At 39.5% G+C, this 20,378-nt stretch overlaps 1 protein-coding gene and 1 non-coding gene across 2 annotated transcripts in view; both read right to left on the bottom strand.

The window, feature by feature from the left end:
- RBFOX1 (RNA binding fox-1 homolog 1) overlaps nt 1–20,378 on the bottom strand; it is a 1,388,408-nt gene that overhangs the window by 784,084 nt on the left and 583,946 nt on the right. The window lies entirely within an intron of this gene.
- Nucleotides 13,261–13,331, bottom strand: TRNAS-GCU (transfer RNA serine (anticodon GCU)). Its single transcript has one exon. It is a non-coding gene; the product is annotated as a tRNA-Ser (tRNA).

The raw sequence follows: 20,378 nt of genomic DNA, 5'->3' as shown, positions 1-20,378 counted from the left end.
GCATCGCCACCGAAGGACACAAGAAGGGATTTGAAAAATAATTCTTCTCAACTCTTGAAAAAGCAGAATGGAATGAAATAAGCCATCTGCTGAAGTTAAGTGAGAAAGAACGAACAACCAGAGCCCTGGAAAGATGTTGCAAAGATGCAAAGGGAAATGCAGGTAATGGTTAAGATTAAGCATCTTACATGGACAAACATATCACTTAATGCCTTATGCACATGAACATAATGCCTATTTCAGAAAACACATTCTAGAGAACATATTTTGCTCATAGTTTTGCACAACACTGCTCAGCAAATAACCAAACTAAATCAGGAAAAAAAACAATTCTTTATCTATCTATCACAAAAAGTTTGCAAGCTTTTAAATTACAATCTTTGAAAAATGTAATTGATGCACAGATCACACATGAGCATGTATGCATGAACAGCACTGGCACAAGGCTATAAAGAACTGCTTCTTAACAAAACCCGGCAATTCTGCTAAATTCAAAGTTATGAACATACCAATTTCTAAATATATCGTGTCTTCAGGGATGTATAGAGAGAGCAGGGAAACATATGTGGCACATTTTTATTGTTGCAGAGAAAAAGTCTTCCAGCACCAAGAGTTAGCAAAAAATAAATGATATGCTATCCCATTTTCCTCCCTTTCATGCTAATTTTATCCCCACTCAAAGCACAAACTGCATTCTTTTTATTTACAAATGGAGATTCAAGTCCTAGCTCTTAAGAGTGCTATTCATTCCTTGCTCCAAGTATTAACACCGGCTTTCCCAGATCCCAGGGGCTGTCAATAACACCATAGTCCTAGTCCTAGCTCATCTATATCACACAAATGCTTTCAAAGTGGCTACTTGAAACATCCATGTACAAGCACGCACACGCACATGTTCTCTTTCTCTCGCTCTTTCTCCTACTCGATATTTTGCAAAGATAATGCCGAGCACAAAGGCTTGCTGCTCCCGTGGGAGCTGTCACCTGCGAACAATAAGCTGAAATATTCCACTCACATTTAGGGCCATTATTCAAAGGAGAACAGAAATTTCTTTCATAATCCAGAGTAGGCACCAATTCTTCCCCGAACCCTTTTTTTTTTTTTTTCCATATCTTAACTCCTAATTCCTCATATAAGCCTTTTCAATCCACCAGCGACCTCACGGCCTAACGTCCCCTGGGCAGCACTTTGAATGATCCAGACAGCAAATCCAGGTTCTGAAGCAACAAACAAACAAAGAATTTGTCTGCATCTTTTTTTCCTGTTGTTTCAAATTATTCTGCTGTCCATAGCCGTATGGCCAATTTCAAAAAAAAGAAAAGAAAAGAAAAAAAAGGCATTATTAGGCTAAGATGTGGAACATAGTGCCGAATCTAACAAAATGCCAGTGACCATGAACTATATTATTTTTCAACCTCAATCTAACAAGGAAAGAATGAGAAGGTCTTTTTGAAGCCTTTTTGAAGGGTGGTTGCTTGGTCAGTATGTAAACATGGATTTAATTAGGTGCTTCAGACTTTTTTTATTATTATTATTGTTACGGTTCCAACTGGTTCTGCCTTCTTTTGCTTAAGCTTTGGATTCCCACAGTTACGGACCGACAAAAAGCAGCCTTCCCCTAACCACAGAAACCATCACAAATACACCTAATTGCCACAGTCGGTACTTGGCTGTTCCTCTTACCCGTCTCTCTCCTAAAGAAGACTGGCACATACTGTTCGCAACGAGCACCCCCAACTTCGCCGCGAAACTCCTTGGGAACAGAGACAGCTCTCGGAGTAGAGGCTGGAGCCCAGCACGGTTAGGGGACCCCAGCCGTAACTGCAGCAACATCACGAAGTGCTCTGTATCACAACAGATTATTTGGGGGGGGGGTTATTATTATTATTTTTTTAATCTCAGAGTCCTTCCTAATACCAGGTACCTCACACCTAAGCTAGTCTTAACAGGAAGCTGAGGGCAGCCACTACTACAGTGCTGTGTTGTTGTTGGCTAGATCATGTGCAGGGTGCAACAGAAAAAAGAAAAAAATAATCTTAACAGTGGAACTATTACAGAGCCAACATCGTTTTTTTTAATATAGATTTGGCTTATAGATCTCGAGAAAATATAGGACTATAAAATGGTATATCCTCAGCATTTTGCCACTGCTCACAAAAAAGCCCATACGCACCCCTCTTCTCACTCCAGAAAACGGGCTAAATGAAGAGCTCCAGTTCTAATATTTATAAATCTTTAAATTCACTCTTTATCCTATTAAGCCCTATCTAAAATGATTTTTCTACTAAGCCTTCCCCCACTAAACATGGCAGTCTTACAGAGCCACTGAAATACTGAAAATTTATGGAACTAACAGACAAACAAGGAGTGTGGTCATGAGATACCCGGGGAAAGGATATTAAAGGAACTTATCTCAAATAATGGTTATGGCTCCCTTCTTTTGCCAGAGGCTGTGTGCAACCGTGGGCAGGTCACTAGTTCCCCTCGCTTCTGTGCCTCTTCCTTTTTTTGTTTCTACACTGTAAGTACCTCCGGGCAGAGAGTTAATTTGTATTTTACGATCTCTCTTTTTCTGGAAGCTGATCCCTGAAGAATCTGGATACTGTTCTGGAAGATAATTCATAACGATCTACCGCTTCAAGTAATACTGTAACCCAGAGTGTGACCATCAGTTTAGTCTCCGGTTAAACATTGTCTTGTCAGATAACTTTGGGCATGTTGCTTAATACCTATACTCTTTTCTTTCCAGGTGTCAAATAGGAACAACAGATTCTCCTTTATATACCAGCAAAGTTGTGAGGCTCAGCTCATTAAATCACACTGTGAAGCACCCAAGATTTCTGAGCAGTGTAAGTTACACGAAATACAAACACAGACTAACTCTCCAACAGATGTGCCAATACCAGTGAGGCGTGCATTCCACCTCAGCACCCCAGGAGGGTCCCCACTAGTATATTTTAAAATTACATGGCAAGAACCCTCAGTGTCCTACACAAACCAAGTCCTGCGAGAAATCAACAGCCACACAGACAGACCTGGCAACCCAATGTGTCCAAAACTTACTCCATCAGCCCAAGCACCACAGACAAAAGAGCAGAGGCTCTCAAAGAGAACAGAAGTTTGAGACCATGAGGGTAGTGAATCATCACTTGAAGGCACATTTAAAATAGGAAACTCTCACATGTCAGGTCTGAGGAAGAAACAGAAGAGGAACGAGAAGTTTTTATCAGTCATTTCCTCCCACGCCAAGACTCCAGAGGTTAACTGGAAATTGTATTTCCAACTAGCATCTCCACCCAGCTTTGCCGTTTCCAAAGTAAGGCTACCGTCTCCTCTTTTTCGGGTGCCTTTGCTGTACGATGGGCATACTCCCCCAGCTCTGAGAGGAGCCCGCTCGGTTTCCACAGTCTGGAGGCATTCACCACGGAAAGACAGAGCCGTAAGGCAGGACAGAATGACAGGAAAGCACTGAAGATTGCATGTGCGAGTAAGGACAATAGGATAAGAGTAAAAAACATGTGTAGAAGAGCTTTAAAAATATATTAGAAAAATGAGACCACAACTTTTCTCATCCTTCATTTTTCAAATGTTATTCGCAGAGCTATTAACAAGTGACGATCACCAGTAACTCGTATCCTGATTTCTCAAAGGGATAAACAGAAGACTGGAGAAATGTTTCTCCACTTCAACCACCAAAACCTCCAAAGTTGACCACCAAAACCTCCAGTATGTTGAATGCTGGTGCTGCATGTCTCAGTACCCAGAAAATGGCATTGTGGTGCTCGTTATTTACCTATCAAGCACATCTGAAAACTGCTTAATTTGCATACATATTATATAGAGAGTAGATTTTTCTGATTTTAGCCTTCATGTTAAACTACACTGCTTGCGCTACAATGTAATGATAAAGCATAAATATTTCACATTTTGTTTCTGGAAGACAATGTTTCAACTGCATTCATTTTGACATTTACTTTCCATACTCAGTTAAATAGGCTGCCTAGAGTTTTACAGGGTACTGCTCTGCAGCAGCCATATCACGTTATTGACTTCTTGCTACACGTTTAGACGTCCACTCATGCATGGCAACAGATATTATACTTTTGCAACTAACTACATTTTAAAAGTGACTTTCTTTAAGCAGTTCAAAGATAATCATTTTTGCCTTCTTGCACTTAGAATAAGCGCCTTATATTCATTTTGCATGAGTATGCTCATGAAAAAGGCAAAAAGATGATACTATTGCCTTAAAAATAATTGGGGAGTAAGAGAAAAGGGAGTTATGCATTTTCAAAACTCCTCTATACATATAGCGTCACAGGAAATTTGTTCAACTCAACAAAATCTTGAGGTCAACCTTGGGCTCATTTCAGCAAAGCTCCAAGTCTCTCACGCGAAGCTATAAGACTTTTAAGGTCGTTATTATCTTCATCTTTCTATTAATGTTTGAGGGAGCTTTCACTTACATAGTGGGAATAGTTCATTGTGCAGATCATGCTGGCCACTGCAGGATTGCTGGTTTACTCTGCGACTTGCAGAGAGATCTTGTCAGACAGCTGTTCATAAAGATAACTATAGTTCACTGTAGCAAAAGGTTACAAACCTTGGAAGCAAATATTGGTAATGTAATCTTTTCATTCTCAAAATGGAGCTACTTCAGCCTTTTTACATACCTACTAATTAATAGGAGAAAAAAATTCAATATTTAAAGTAAACATAAAGACCATCCTGAAATAGAAAGGATGAAAGAAAACATTGTATTATTTTGAGCCACATATTTTCTTCTCTCTATCAAGAGCCAAAAATACAGAACACAATACACATACAGTGGCATAACATGAATGATATACCCATTTATGTTGATGTGACTTCTGCTAAAAACAGCAAAATGTGATTCAGCTGAAAGGCTGACATTAAAATTAATTTGTCAGCTTACACATCTGCTGCAAAATTTGCTTTCTCAATATATTTGAATGGAGACGCTACAAAAGGAAGAAAAAAGATTTGTTTGCTTGGGGGTAGTGAACTTATTTCTCAGCCTTTATGAATGTTGTTTGGAGAACATATTTGCTCTCCTGGTATATTTATGTTAGTGCACAGCTTTCTACTCATTTAATGAAACATTTCATATATACAGTAAACGGTAAATTCTTGAAAACATCCTCAGATATGAATGAAATTTCAAGTACTTGAAAGCTTTTGAGGAAAACTTTGAAATATTACACCAAGGCAGATGAGATGAGAAAGGCAGACAACAGCATCCACATTATAAACAACAGCTGTTTGTATAGCGTGTGTGTGTGTGTTTGTGTATATATATATGTATACATACATATGTATATACACACACAAATATATGTATGAGAGTATCAATATGTGAGTCTGAGACTATCAATACATACACAGAGTCATTGCACAAATATTGCTGTACATTTTAATAGTTGTTCAACAATACAGTCTTTATAGATGATAAATTATGGATGCTGGTACTAATGAAGTATAGGCTTAGAGAGATACGGCCTGGAATATGTTAAAAGCAACATTCATAGCAAGTCTTAATTTTCTACTTTATCCCATTTAATTCAATGGAATTCATCATCTCTGAGGAAATAACACTCTAGAAAAGATTGTGAAAATAGTGCATGGAGTACACATGGAAACAAGCAAAATTTGGGGTTTGTTTCACTGTAAGAAGAATCCACTATGGGCTCATGGCACCATGATGGGGCAAAGCAAAGGAGAGCTGCTACCTAAGGCTAGTAGGCATTACTACAGTAGTAGTGTATTATGTATTATATATTACAGTCCCTACAGAGGGGCTTTTGCCACTACTGGCCCCAAGGGATTATCAGAGCAGTAACCTACTGTCAGTTAAATGTGCAGGGAAACAAGGGCTCCTTCCCAGCTATTAATCAGGTCTCAGATACCACCCGCAACCGTAACCGACAGCCACCCAAAACATCCAGTCTGCACGTAAAGATGTAGCTTCTGAAGACTGAGACAGCATTTTGTACCTTCAGTTAAAAAACAACAACAAAAACATCACCACCACACACACGCATACCACCACCACCAAAACTTCCTTTTTAATCATTGTAGCTCATAGAGGAAAAAAAAATGCCTTCAGCAGAGCTTCTGAACAGTCCGCAATGCATTTAAATTACGAGACGAAGTTCTCATGTACGAGAACCACACTTCAGTGATCTCTTTATAAGCCAACAAATACTTTCTGAAGCTATCCATTTTGTTAAATGCAGTTATGAATTACCTGAAAACCAACTCCACTCCAAACAAAGCAATGGAAGCAGAGCATAACATTTCACATTTAGATTACAAAACTATTCTGAAGTTACATGTATTGCTAGAAATTCCCTCTCTTGCACCTTCATTGCAGGCAGTGTTAAATTTCACCATTCTCACTTTCTGATGTTGAGTATTTTCTATTTTAAAACTCTAGGGAGATAATGGACTTCCGAAGAGTGTATATATATATATGCACAAATTCTACTTTAGGTATTACTGACATCATTCCCAAGCATTAAACATACACGCTATAGACACGTCTATTCTATATACGGTTGCTCCTGTTTGAAATAGAGGAAATGTTTGTACAAATATTGTTCTACATGCACCAAAGAGACAGCAGCAGAAGAAACAGAGAGAAGTGATGTTAATGATAGAGATGAATCCATTAGAAATAATTCTACCAGCCACCTTCCATTTTTAGTATATGCAATCCTCCAGTACTATGCAGAGAATGAGATCTGTAGTTATCAGAGTACTAGCATAACCATGCCAAGAATTTAATTGCTAAGAAATAAATATACTGCAATAATCTTATTTTCTTCTATACTTTATAGATAATTTTTTTCAAGAAATCAGTGTCCTCACAGATCTTCCTGAGAGTCAGATTTTCATGAGAGCTCAGCTCTCATTTTGGCACCAAAATGAGCGCCAGACTTTCCTAAGAGCTCTGTGCTTTACAGCACAGGAACTGTTAGGAGCTGAGCTATTTTGAAAATCCAGCAGCTGCTGTGTAGGCTGAGAATATGAAATTCTGGTCCTGAGCTCTTTGAAAGTCTGTCCTTAACTAACTTTCTTAACAGCATTATACGTGAGAACCCTAAATACACAGAAGTGACTGTTTCTTCTTCAACATTCTTTGTCCCATGTAATGCCTACAATTTCTACTGCATTTAAAGAACTTCAGATTACCATTATTACAGCTGTGCACACACATTTCTGCCAGTCATCTCTCTGCCTCCAGGTATTGCTGTGACCTTTTAAACACGTCGTTCTTCAGGTCAGAAAGGTCATTCGCCTTCTTCCGATTTAACAGTAAAGTTGCCTCATTATTGTTCCTATTAGAATTATAAAGGAAAATCCTGCTTCCCGCTTGACCCAGGAGGCACACGCTGTCCCGCTGCTGTAATCCCGCCGGTCACCGAGTCACCCATCCTGCTCAGCTCCAGTCGCAACAGTCAGTAAGACACACACACACACACACACACACACTCTCACACCTCTGAACCCCCTTAAGCAATCAGGGCTCCAAAGATGAAAACATGATGTTGTTTTAGAATTTAAAAAACACGTGACATTTATCTGCGTTTCCCGATGTAAATCACCATAACAATCTTCCGTGGCTTTTTCGGGCCGAGATGACGTGCCTTTTCGAGGCGAGCCCCTCCGTCAGTGACGAGAGGGAACCCGGACTAACGGCTTCAGCGGAAAGCCTGCCTCCGCGCCGAGTAAAGGCTGCCGGAGGAGATGAACGGCCAGCCTTCGCCTCCGAGAATCCCACCACTCCGCACCCCAGCATCCCGTCACATATGCTGCACTTTGCATTTAACGAAGGCCTGCAGTCCAGTAACGTGCTCGTACGGGGACGAGCAGAGGGGCACCCAGAGGCAGTCCTTCACCCCACGCAGCAGCGGTCGACAGCCATCACCCGGGCTCCCCTTACAGGGGGCTGTAATGACCGGCTCAAGCTACGGCTCAATTCCCATTCCCTGGGCTTGCTAATGCCAGTTCGGGGAGACGGGCCAGGACTAAAGCCCCGCCGGAGCTGCTGAACGGCGCACGCAGCATGTTAGTGCCCACCGGCTCCCAGCGCCAACCCAGCGCGTCCAGGCCGGGAACCTCGTCCCGTGCGAGCACAACGCTGCGCACCGAAGTCACCGACCCCGGAGCAGCGAGCGGGGAGCAGCCGGCCCTCGGCAGGCCCAGGGCTCTCTGAAGCGGCCTCAAGGGCTTACCTAGAACGTACCAGGACCGCCCGCTGCCAGACTCGGCGAGCGCTTTAGCTACAGAGCGGAGAAGAAAGATGAACCAGCAAACACAGTTTATTTCTGGATTCTTGGGCTAAAATCACCTTGTAACTAGCAGTTCATAAGCTTTCGCAAAAATTAAAATGATTCCAGTTGAGAAAAATATTCCCATTATCACAAAATTCAACATCTTCTGTAAGATCTTCCTGCAGCTGTCTACCAAGGAGAAATACTTTACTGTAGTTGATTGGATTTCAAGAAATAAAAGTTAGCTCGCTAGCTGTGCTACTTTTGCTGGAAGTATTTTACTCAGAACATTACTTCCTGCATTTTTCTTTTACAAGACCTTGGCAACCCAATACTTAGTTTCACCAAGAGATTTTTTTTGAACTCAACCTACCAAATCTTTATTAAAAGGGCATCAAAGAAGAACGGGGAGGAAGAGCACCACAATTAAAGCAATACAGCAAAAGAGAGACAGCTGCTGGAGCGGAAAGGGAACTGAGTCAGTGAGCAAGAAATACTTGAAAATTGCACAAAACTGACTCACAGAAAAGCATTTTTGGAATAATATATGAGACTAACAAAAGATCACAAAAGTTATTTTAACCTGAGAAAAGTATGATTATAGTTTAAAGAAATGACATGCAGAAGGGGTCAACATAGAACTGCAAAACATATATTGAAAAAATGGGGGGAAAAAAATGACTTGTTCTTTCATACCAGTGCACATCAAGAATATTTACAAGATAAATAAGTTACTCTAAGAATGCTGTTTTCCCAGAAAATTGATATGTCTTTTTCAGACATGCTCACATGTCCTAACTACAACATGTTTGTAAAAAAAATCTTAAACATGCCTTAATTTTGTCTTGAATGACCTTGCCTGCCATGGGAAGCTCTCAAGCTGATACCATCACATGAAAAGGTCCATTAGAAGGTCACCGAGAAAGCAATAATGACAGCATCATGAACAAGGTGATTTAGAGCTCAAAAAGCACATTAGCTACTGAAAGAGAAAATCAATATATAAATATTTTGCATTTAAACTTAGAAATATTGTAGTAAATGGACAAGAAACATGACAACATGAATTATACTCAGAAAAATAGCTCCAAAGACAACTTTTTCTCTCTATGAATTTGACCATTTGTAAAATGTGAAGAGAGAAAAAAAGTCTGAATGTCTGCAACTGTAGGTGGTGCAAGGAGAATTTTAATGTCGGAATTGATGCACACGTGGGGGTGTGCACATACTTTCTTTCCCCTCTCTATGTTTAGAAGATCATGATAATAGAGATTCACTTTCCATTGTGTAACCCCAGCGTAAAAGTTGTAAATATGATTCCTTTCCTTCTCCCTTCTCGCTGTATTTCAGCACTATAATGCAGTCATTATCTACTCAAAAGCATGTGTTATTTCTGCTTTCTGTACTCATCCAGTACAAACATAAGGTGCAAAACTATTTCAGAAATGGCTTTCTTGCTATTGCCAAATATGTATCTGAAAGAATTATTTATTGCACATTATTAACCAAGGCGATAGGACTATTGATTTTCAATTTTTTCCTCCCTTCTTACAAAGCCCTCTGATCTGAAGAACACTACACTGAAATGCCAAGGTCAAAAACAGCCAGTCATTTGGGGTCCTCATTTCAGATGAATATTTTCAGAAGTCTGCCTATAGGCAATACTACAAATCATTTTATACGTTCACACCACAGCTCCCAGTGCTTTCAGTCGCAGTTGCACGTGCCTGGCTCTTCTGAAAATCAGAGCACAGGTTACCAAGCCATCAGCAACAAGCACTTGTTCAAAGGGGGATTATGTGATTTGCCTCACATTAAATAAGAATACTTTGGCAGAGGTAGAGGCAGACACCAATTACCTAGGGCAACATCTGAGTGTGTCAGCTACAAAATTCTCTCTTCTCTTCCGCGGGACGCCAGCCTTGGTGGCTAAAACGCTGTCCTGGTCTCTGCTGCCGCACACAGGCGTTGCCACCGCGCGAAGCCCGCGCGTTCTCAGGGCAGGTCGGGCCCGTCACCATCACTGCACAGGGGCCTCTGAGAAGCAGCATCAGCTTAAAGCCGATCGTCCAAAGGACATGAGCAACTGAGGCTTGCAGAGGCAGCGTTCACACCGGCATTTCCTAGCTCCTAAGGCCATGCTTTTAATACCGCTGCCTTAACCAGGTATCTTTCACTGTGAAAACCAAACGTAGAGTGCAAGAAAGCATAAGTTATCTGTACTGCAACTAAACCCTAACTAGTTGTTAGTTTCTTTTTCGCCCTGTTTTTTTTTTTTGTCTGTGTGGACCCAGCTCAGAGCAGACTGATTTTCCTGATTTTGGTTTTCGCTCCTTGCAGCAGCCTAACACGCAGACGCTTACCACCGCGAGCCGCCGTCGCTCGGGTCTGCGCTAGGGCAGACACAGCGTGCTGCCGCCGCGCGCGCCACGACAGCCCCGAGACGGACGCGTAAGCTGAGACGGCCCAGACAGCTAGCTACAGCTTTGCAAAATAAGAGAGAATTTTCATTAAAAACAGTGAAAGGGCGTATCGTTGCACAAACTCGCCCCAAACGCACGTCCCAAACCGCTGCCGGAAAGCAGGGATACTCTTCAAAGGAAAGGGTTCTGCAAACCAGCTGAGCCCTCTGCTTTTCTTAGTTTTATTATCAGAAGCAGACAAAATTGTTTTAGCTGAAGTTTTAGAAAATAATTTATCCTGAGGAAGATTCCTGCTACAGATAATTTTAGCCCAAGTTTGGCAACTTAATAAGCACATCAAATTGAAGTTCCCACTGTGTTGCAAGATTTCAAATGTCTTACTCCAAATATATTAAAATACACTGAGAGTTTCCTAAACTATAACTTCGTAACCAAGTCAGTCCTAAAATGTATATTGCAATTTCTCACATATACCCAGCATTTTTTTATTTTCCCCAAAGTAACAATCTTAGACTAATCTCAGATGAAGAATGGTCCAGAAATGGAACAGGTTAATTGGCGCTTTGAAGATGCTCTGAGACATCAAACAACTCTAGTGGTTTTATTACTGTAATACATTCAATTCATGTAAACTACAGCAGTACACAGGCAGTATCTTGATTACTATTCTGAAGTACTTAATTTTCATAATTTCTTTATGATAGACACTGTCATTCTCATTACAAGAACTTTCACTGCATTCCTAAATGTTTCATTTGAATTATATTGACAATTCCTAACTTACAGGCTTGAATATTAATGTTAGCTTATGCAACAGTTCTGTGAAAATAATAACTTTGAAGAGCTTTAAGATTTTCCTGTTTTGAACAAGAACTGGAAAAGTCCCTAACCAAATTACACTAGTCAAATTATCACCAGCACTAGGCAACTACCTTCCTCTTGGTAATTTAATGCATTTTTTAAACTTAATTCCAGTTGTCACATAAATTATTATGTATATTTTGTAATTATGCATCTCTTATCAACTTCAGATCCCCAGTGACATTAATCTGCAAGGTTTCAAGCATTCCACTGTACACAGACACAAGCTGAACCCTTAGGAAAGACATGCTGCGTGGAAGGTAATTGCTGAAATCCAGCCTGCGCGTCCCTTTTGCAGGCTGTAGGGAGCAACTAAAATCCTTTAAGCTTTAGCTGTCCTATTCAAAGAAGTTGTAAAAATAGATTTGGAAGCATTCATCCTCCAAATATTAACAAAAGAGCAAACTAAAACCACTTTAGAACAGAGACTGTCTATGTATTTTAGCTATAAAAAAAAGCAATAAAAAGGAAACTTTGGCGCAATTTCTCTGTCAGGCATGGTGGAGCATTACAGTGTCTTTGTGAAGGCTCTGCTTCCGAGCACGGACGAGGTCCTCCACGTGGCCCTGCCTGTCGCTCTACGGCTACAGCCGTCTACCAACCAAACAGCCCTAGGTATACAAAAAATAAAAATAAAAATAAACAAGAAACAAAATCATTTTTCCCTCTATCCATATCATCACAGCATTTACTTTAGCTCTTCATTTCAGTAAATCATGGCTTGCACAGTAAGTGAAAAAAGAATAGACTGCCCCAACATTAATATAAAGTCAGAAGCGTCATTTGTTTGTCACCGCAAGCATTTTCTTTTTCTTTTCAGTTCAGCTTTGATATATAACCTGAATTTTAATACCAAATTACAAGAGCACTACATAAGTGACATACTCTAAAACATAGAGTATCTCTTCTTTTCTATTTGAGAAAATTAAGCTAATCTGCTTTGACAGAAGAGGACTCTTTGGAACTAGCAAGTGAGTCTCCCAAATATGAGGCAGTAACCCAAATGCCAATTACTTTTCGAAAGGTAGACAAATCGCTGGCACACTAATGCAATTTAAGGACAATAATTAGATAACAGGACTACAGAATGTGCCTAGTGACAGCATTTCTCAGATAATAGAATCTAGTGTCCTACTTCTTAAATATTAACATCATTCCATCTCAGTCAATCGGTTTATGGTAATTTTAAAAGGGCGAAGCAAATTCTTTTTATCGCTAATAATATTGTGCTTCTGCCGCATTAGCTTTGAAGGTTAGCAATTTATGGGGTCAAAATTTAATCATACATTATTTTACATTTTATTTACTTTTCTTTATCTCTCCTCTTTGCAGTCCTTACTACCGAAATTTTAAGGCATTTACAATGAATAAAAGAAAGTGTTCTGAAATCTGAGTTCACTGTGCTCAGTACAAAGCAGCCATTTTCCTCATAAGCCAAGTAATCATAGAACCATATGGTAAGGTTGGAAGGGACCTCTGGAGATCACCTAGTCCAACTCTCAGCATAGCCCATACAGGATTGAACCCGCGACCCTGGCTTTAGCAGCCCCACTCTCTAACCAACTGAGCTAAACCTGCCTCCCAAGAAAGTAGATCAATGCACAGGTGTTGCCCAAATATTCATAGAATGGTAAGGTTGGAAGGGACCTCTGGAGGTCATCTAATCCAACCCTCAGCATAGCCCCATATGGGGATTGAACCCATGACCTTGGCATTAGCAGCACCACGCTCTAACCAACTGAGCTAAACCTGCCCCCCAAAGTAATGGTATAGTCTGTTTATTAAACTCATTAAGAAACTCCCAAACTTTTCCTGCAATTGCATTCTAGTAAATGGCCTGCCTTAGCATGGCATGTCTAAGATTTTCAGAACAGATGCAGTGTGACAACCACCACAGACAGCTGAAAAGGTTGCAGTGAACTGTTTAGTCTTGATCCTTGAGTCCAGAATACTCCTATTTGGGAAATCTTCAGCTTGAATGTCAAGACAGACTGGTTTAGTTACACACTGTGGGGTAGGGAAAGAAAAAAAGAAACACAGCAAAATTTTGGTATAATTCCATACCAGCACTATGGCTTTCCTCAGCATAAGAAAACCGAGCAGTACAGTCCATGTATCAACATACCTCATAAGAAGAGCCTTTTCTCAGTTTCTGCTCTATAGTGAACACTAATTTTCTTTCCCTAATGTACCACTGTCTACACTGTGGCAGATGAAAATGGTAATTAATTTATCCTCACTGCAATCAGTGAAGATATACTAACAATAGAAGTATATGACAAAATTCCTTTACTTTTTCACTTCTTAATCTATAAAAAGTAAATTCCTACTCCATATGGCCAAATATGCACTACTTGCAATTCCCCTGTTTTTACCATGTGGATTTTGTCTATACTAAGAAACCAGACCTGTGAAAATCTGTGGATATCTCAGAGTGCATAGTACAGAGAAATCACAAGTAAAAAGCTACATATCAAGTATTCAACATTAAAAAAAAACAGGACTTCTGTAATTCATACATTTATTTTTTTTCAAGCTAATACCTCTCCTAATGTCACATTATAATAAACCATTAGCAATGGCATTCAATTTCATGCTACCACTGAAGATAACTTAGCGGGTATCACAGTAAAAATCCAAAAAATTCTACGTTTCTTTAAAATTACAATTAGCACTCACATCTGACTTTAAAAGGAGATTAAATTATCATTTCTTCAGTATGGGTGGCACATAAGAAATCTTAAGAAATGAAATCTCAGCTCAGTTTCTCTGGAATTTATAATCCTCCTAGTTATATCTGCTTTCTATTTTTATATCTGCTTTTCTATTTTTATCACACCAGAAAAAAAAAATCACAATTTTCTGTTCAGAACCCATTTTGGGGAAAATTTGTATTGAAAAAAACATATTGATTTGGGAAATGCATAGATACACTACATCTCTGTTAGCGACAAAAGCCGTGCTACACGTATGTCATATGCTCTAATTGTGGAAAAACATATAGATCCAATCTTCAAATTGCCTCCTAAGGTGAATCCCAAGTGACACCTGAAAAACGCGGGGATTTGCATTTCTAGAACAGTGCTGAACTCCATGACCTACCAGGAAGCTTTGACAAACACACCATTAAAGTTTCAGAATTGTAAAAACTTACAACTTGCATGATTTCCTATATCTATTTTCTGTAGAGCAGATCACAAATCGAAGCAGCCTTCCAAATCAGATCACTGATCAACAAACATGCAAGACTGACAAAGAGGTGACCCGAACCCGATGGCAGACCGCTACTGGAATTAGCTCCCAGTCCTTGCTGCCAAATTAATGATCATCTCAATATATAGCCCCTTCCTTCATGTTCTCCTCTAAATTTCTACCGCTTCCTGTGTGGTGGTGTATATAAAATAAAGATTATTCTGGCAGGCTGAGCCCACCATCTGTTCTGAGGCCTGAAAATGCTTCTTTAAAAAATCCATCTGCTCCTTGATCCAGGAACAGCTATGTATTCCTCAGCCCAAGCCCAACCTGGCGTGCACACCAAGTTACCTGCACGCTTGGAAGGAGGACCAAGCCGCTAGCCCAGAGCCAGCTGCAAGCAGAAGTGCTGCAGCTGGATGGCTCAGCGCCACGGGTGGTCGAAGCACCCGCACCGCACCAGGCAGGGCACGGGGCTGGGGCGTCTGTGCACACCCCCCAAAACACATGCAGCGCTGTGGCTGGTTGTGAAAAAAAGAACAACCTCTAAAATATTACAGGAGAGACTAGGTAAGTGGTTCTGCTATGGGGAGGGATGCACAGGCCAGGCTGATAAACATTTAGAGCACAGTGGTACTTAATTTACAATCTGTTGTTTTTGTCAGTGACATAAATGGAGTAACCTGGATAAAACCTCACTTCCTCGTATCGCATGCCTTGCGTTAAGACCTTGCTCTGAATGCAACCCCAGAGGCAAATACCGCAAGTGAGAGAAGACACTGTAGTGAAGTAGGATACTTTCAAAAGAGAAAGAAATGGAAGGGGCAGCAGAAAGGCCTATGAAAATTAAAAGAAAAATCATGGCAAAGGAAATGCTTAATAGGCAGTATAAAGATAAGCAACAGGGTGTTAGTAACAAGTTATACATTTTTTAAATTAATATCTCATTTGTAAACAGCCGGCCATAAATACACAGAGCCTAAAGTAACTAGACTGGACACCACATCAGACAACTTTTCCCATGAGCTTTTCCAGTTCCACATCCATTGACACTGAAAAATTAGTATCCACTCCTCTAAATACAAGGAGTTTCTTAGTTCTTAAGACGGTAGAAATTTTTTTTTTTCCTTAACAACGTAGAATTCAGATTCTATTCTTCCCATTTCTCCCCCCCACCAACCCTTATTCTATGGCCTAGGATAATCAGAAGTGAATTTATGAGTGAAAGGCAGAGACTTCTATCTACTTCTATAACGTAAATGAAATCTTTTTTGCAATCCAACATCCCATGTTAAAAAGAAACGAAAAGAAAACAGCTTCCAGCTTGGTTGCTTTTAAAAATACATGTCTGATTCTATAATGGAAAACTGAGGAAGAAAAAAAAAATCACACTCCTACAAATGAAATAGCTGTATATTTCTGATATTTTCAATCTTTCCCCTACACCATGACCTTTCCTGATTGTTTCAATAATCTCATAAATAACCTGCTTACAAAAGACATGTTTTCTGGTAAATCTACTTCTAATAAGGAAACTGTAACATTTTCTTCACTTTCTGTTTCCAAAATCATGGACAACTGTGGTTTATTTTTAGAGGACTGTAATCCTAGCTACTACAAACACTCTTAAGACCTTGTTCGCTATTGAATTATGAAATCAGAAAATCTCTTTTGAAATAATAAACCCTCTCATACATTTGAGTTATGCCAAAAGTTTAATCTGTGCTTACTTTTGTGCTTAATCTGTGCTTAAATATTCTTTTATTTTGATCTTACCATTAAAAGGAGAATTTAAAAGCTATTGCCAAAACACATTCAAAACAGCGCATCATACATCTAACAGACGAAATAAGTGAGTTAAAATGCTACTGCCGTATTGCAGAATAAAGGCAAGCACTGTGCACCCCTCTGGATCTTTCATGTCTCAGAGACCCTGCACCTTCTGCGGTGAGGGAAGGCGGTCAGATTGCTTCTGGGATGACACTACTTAGGCTCCGCGTGGTACTTCTTTCCCCCAACACTCAACACTTTCTGTACTCCTTTCTTATTCCCCATTATTGCCCCTCTTTCTTGTGCATGGTAATCAGGGAACAGTCGAGGTTGGAAGGGACCGCTAGGGATTGCTGTCCAATTCCCCTGCTCAAAGCAGGATCAGCTAGAGCTGTGGTTAACTCGTATGGAGGTTTCAGAGAAAATAATCCCAAGAAAATAACTGTGGGTATAAAGAAATGAAATGTGAGAAAACCGCAGCTTAAGGTGTGAGAATATGCATGGGAAAGATCCCGAGTAGCGGCACTGCTACTGTTTGTAGCTGCAGGACTAAGAAGTTTCCCATTTCTGAGGCGTTATTTGAGGACTCCCTGTCAGTGTCTCTTCTACACAGAAAAATAAAAGATTAGACAAAGAAGCAAAAAATCATTAGTTCAGTAACTGATCTGAGGGAACAGCAACAGAGCTTAAAGATAAATGGAAATACGTAGGAAAAACTAATGAACTTCCTACTGTTGATTTGAGAAACCACAGTCAAATGGTCCTAGAAAAACACATCGCAAGGAAAACTGGCTAAACTACTAGTTTCTCAAGTTGGACTATTATGAAAGCAGAACAGATGAAAAAAGCAACTGAAAAAGGATATGCGAAATCACCGTTTTGTAAATCTTACAGTGGTAAAGAGGAGAAAAAGGTGTAAGACGATGGATGGCTGTAAGAAGAGATGATTAAATGGTGAGTAGGGAGGAAAACAAGAAACATCAGGAAGACAAGAGAGGGGTCAGGGTTTACAGATGAATCCCAGTCCAGATTTTATGGAATTATTGTCATAAAATGAAAGAGTGGATGGCACACACAAGTAAGGAGAAAAGTCAGCGACTTCAAACATAAAAGGAGGTAACAGCTGTTCTCCTGTTTCACTAAGTTGGATCATTTACCATACCCATATTTCACATAATAATTCATTAAGTTCTGCTGCAGCCAGTAACAGCAGGGGCTCTTTCTTAATGAATACATAGATCAGTTAAACAACTGTAGTGAAGATTAATTTTACTAATAAACTTTAGCACTAACTTTTCCTACAAAACTAAGGGTGCATAAAACAATGCCCAGAAATTTTTTACAGCTCTGAGAAACTATTTCCATACATAATTAATAGTGTTTCTATGTGATCGCAACTCACTGCTTCACAAGAATTATCAAATTTTGCTATACTTCATGGATAAAATTTTAGCCTTCCTCCCTCCAAATGCCTATTTATCTATACTAAGATGTAGTAAATGGAAACCGTGATTGTTGCCCTGAGAATAAGTAAAACTTGGTGATAATCAGAATGAAAATTCTTCTGATTACTCAAAGTGGCTTGTACAAAAATTTTTATTTTTTTTAGTGCTAGAGAAGAGTGTTCATATTTTAACACAGACAATGATGGAACCTGGAAAAGTATTTACTATGCACATATTCTGCTAATCATATCAAAGCTCAGAGAATTAATGTCTGTTATATATACTTAACTGAAAACATCCAAATAGTCACAAGAAATACGCAAGTGAACCTACCTCTGCGCATAGGAAAAGCACCGTTTCACCAAAAGCATCTTCTCAGCTTGAAAGGACCTTCATGCTTCCTCCATGTTCCACGTAAGTGGCCACTAACCATTTTTGGGGACAACAGTTTCTTTCTTTTTTGCAATTAGGATCTAATTTCCTGATCAGACAACTGAATTTAGCTGTAGGCTGTTGACCCAGTCTTGAATTACACATCCTTCAGCATATTCAGTGTCTTAAATGTTATTCAACATAAGGCAAAGGGTTTGGATACTAAACTGCATTTAGATTTCCTCTTCAAATTTCTCTGGCCCTAAATGCTGGTAAAGTCACCCACAAACTGCAAAGATAAGATCATAATTGCTAAGTCAGTCACCGAACTCAGTACCCGAGGCAGGAGCACAAGACATGCAGAACCAGGTCCACTTTCCCTACACATATATATTCCGTATTTTGAAGGAACTCAAACAAGCAAGAGAAGCAAATGCCTTACTTCATGGCCAAAAGCAAGAGAGAAAAAGCTCACAGACAGACAAGTGAGAGAAGGTGTTGAAGAAGAAACCAGTCCTCTCCTTCCTCCAACGGCTTACATGTTACAATAGGGCAGCAGCAAGGATTTCCACTGAGCCCTTAGTTTGGCGCTAATATAACCTAGCAACTGGCAAGCGAGATTGCACAGAATGCAACTGTCTCCACTTTCTCTCCTTTCTGTGTAGCTTTAAATACAAGACTCACTGTTCTTTCTTCTGTCACAAGCCACTTCCCTACATTATTCTTTCCCATCCTCAAAAAATATTTATTAATTGGCCATTTACTCTAAACCATCTGTGTCTGCAATTCTTAGTGTTATCAGTAATTCTTGCTATTAGTGGTAGGTCTCCAGTAATTTTCATAGAGATTATTAGCTTTTGGATTTTAACAAGACCAAGATACCGTGACCAAGTTCAAAGACCCCTGGTCAGCCAAATACTTAAACAATTTAAGACAGCCCTGCCCTGACCCTAGAGGCAAAATATCACTCTGATTCCTATTTCACAGATGCCAGTAACCTGCCTGAGGAAACTAGGGAAACTGTGGCAAAGATTAGACTGAAATCTGTAATCCCTGACACCTCGTTAAGTTCTCATATGATGAGACTGTGGAAAATCCTGGACCCTTTTACTTTTCTGCAAGAAACCTGAATATAATCAAAATAGATTTACAGTATTGGTCTCTTGAGATGAAACGCACATGAATTCATATTTTGCCAGGTTACTCCTACTATTAAGCGCTTTTTCATACACTTTTAAAGCTGTACTGTAAAAATTGAGCAAAATACAAACTCACCATATATGTATTTGTCAAATGCCATTTAATTACAAGATTTGTTTTTATCCTATTATTGTGCTCAAAAACACTCATTTATATCAAACCCTCACTTAGTATCATCCACTGTATAAAAGCAGAAATTCCAGCAGACTTTTATACAGGGTATTTGGAGCAAATTTTTTGAGAAAAACTCCTAGCTGTACTAATTCTCACCTTGACATTTTGGAATATGGGATTAAAACTATAACTCCTTTTCTTTGAGATACTATACTTTTCAGATGGCAACAAGAAAAGAAAATTCAGGAATAGTGCATCCCATGATAAGCTACAAAAAACTTATTCTTGTTACTTTTACTCATCTTCTCTTTTGCTGTAGGTCACCTACAAGTTCATACACGACTCGGGGATGGAAATTCTCCCCTTAGCTAGCAAACTGAAATGGCCTTCCCAAAAAGTATGAAAATGTAACCACTGCCAACTTATATCGTGCTTTACGTTAGGAAATAGACAAGCCTCTTGCAGGTACATAAAAATATAAATATATGCATAGAGAAACACACACACACTCACAAACATATATGCACAATAAAGTATGCATATTGATCACCAGTTGGAATTAGTGCACTAATTCCTTCAACAGCATACTAAAGTTCCACAACGAAATCTCAGAAAAAAAGCAAGAAACTATTGGCCTGAACATGAACTCAAAAATTTTTCATCATGATATTTTATGGGTATATTCATGTTGTCTTTCTACCACG

Source organism: Rhea pennata, chromosome 15 (genome assembly GCF_028389875.1).
Source record: "Rhea pennata isolate bPtePen1 chromosome 15, bPtePen1.pri, whole genome shotgun sequence".
In the NCBI taxonomy this organism is placed as follows: Eukaryota; Metazoa; Chordata; class Aves; order Rheiformes; family Rheidae; genus Rhea; species Rhea pennata.
The sequence above is the reverse complement of the archived record's forward strand: the minus strand, read 5'-3'. Positions and strand labels throughout refer to the sequence as shown.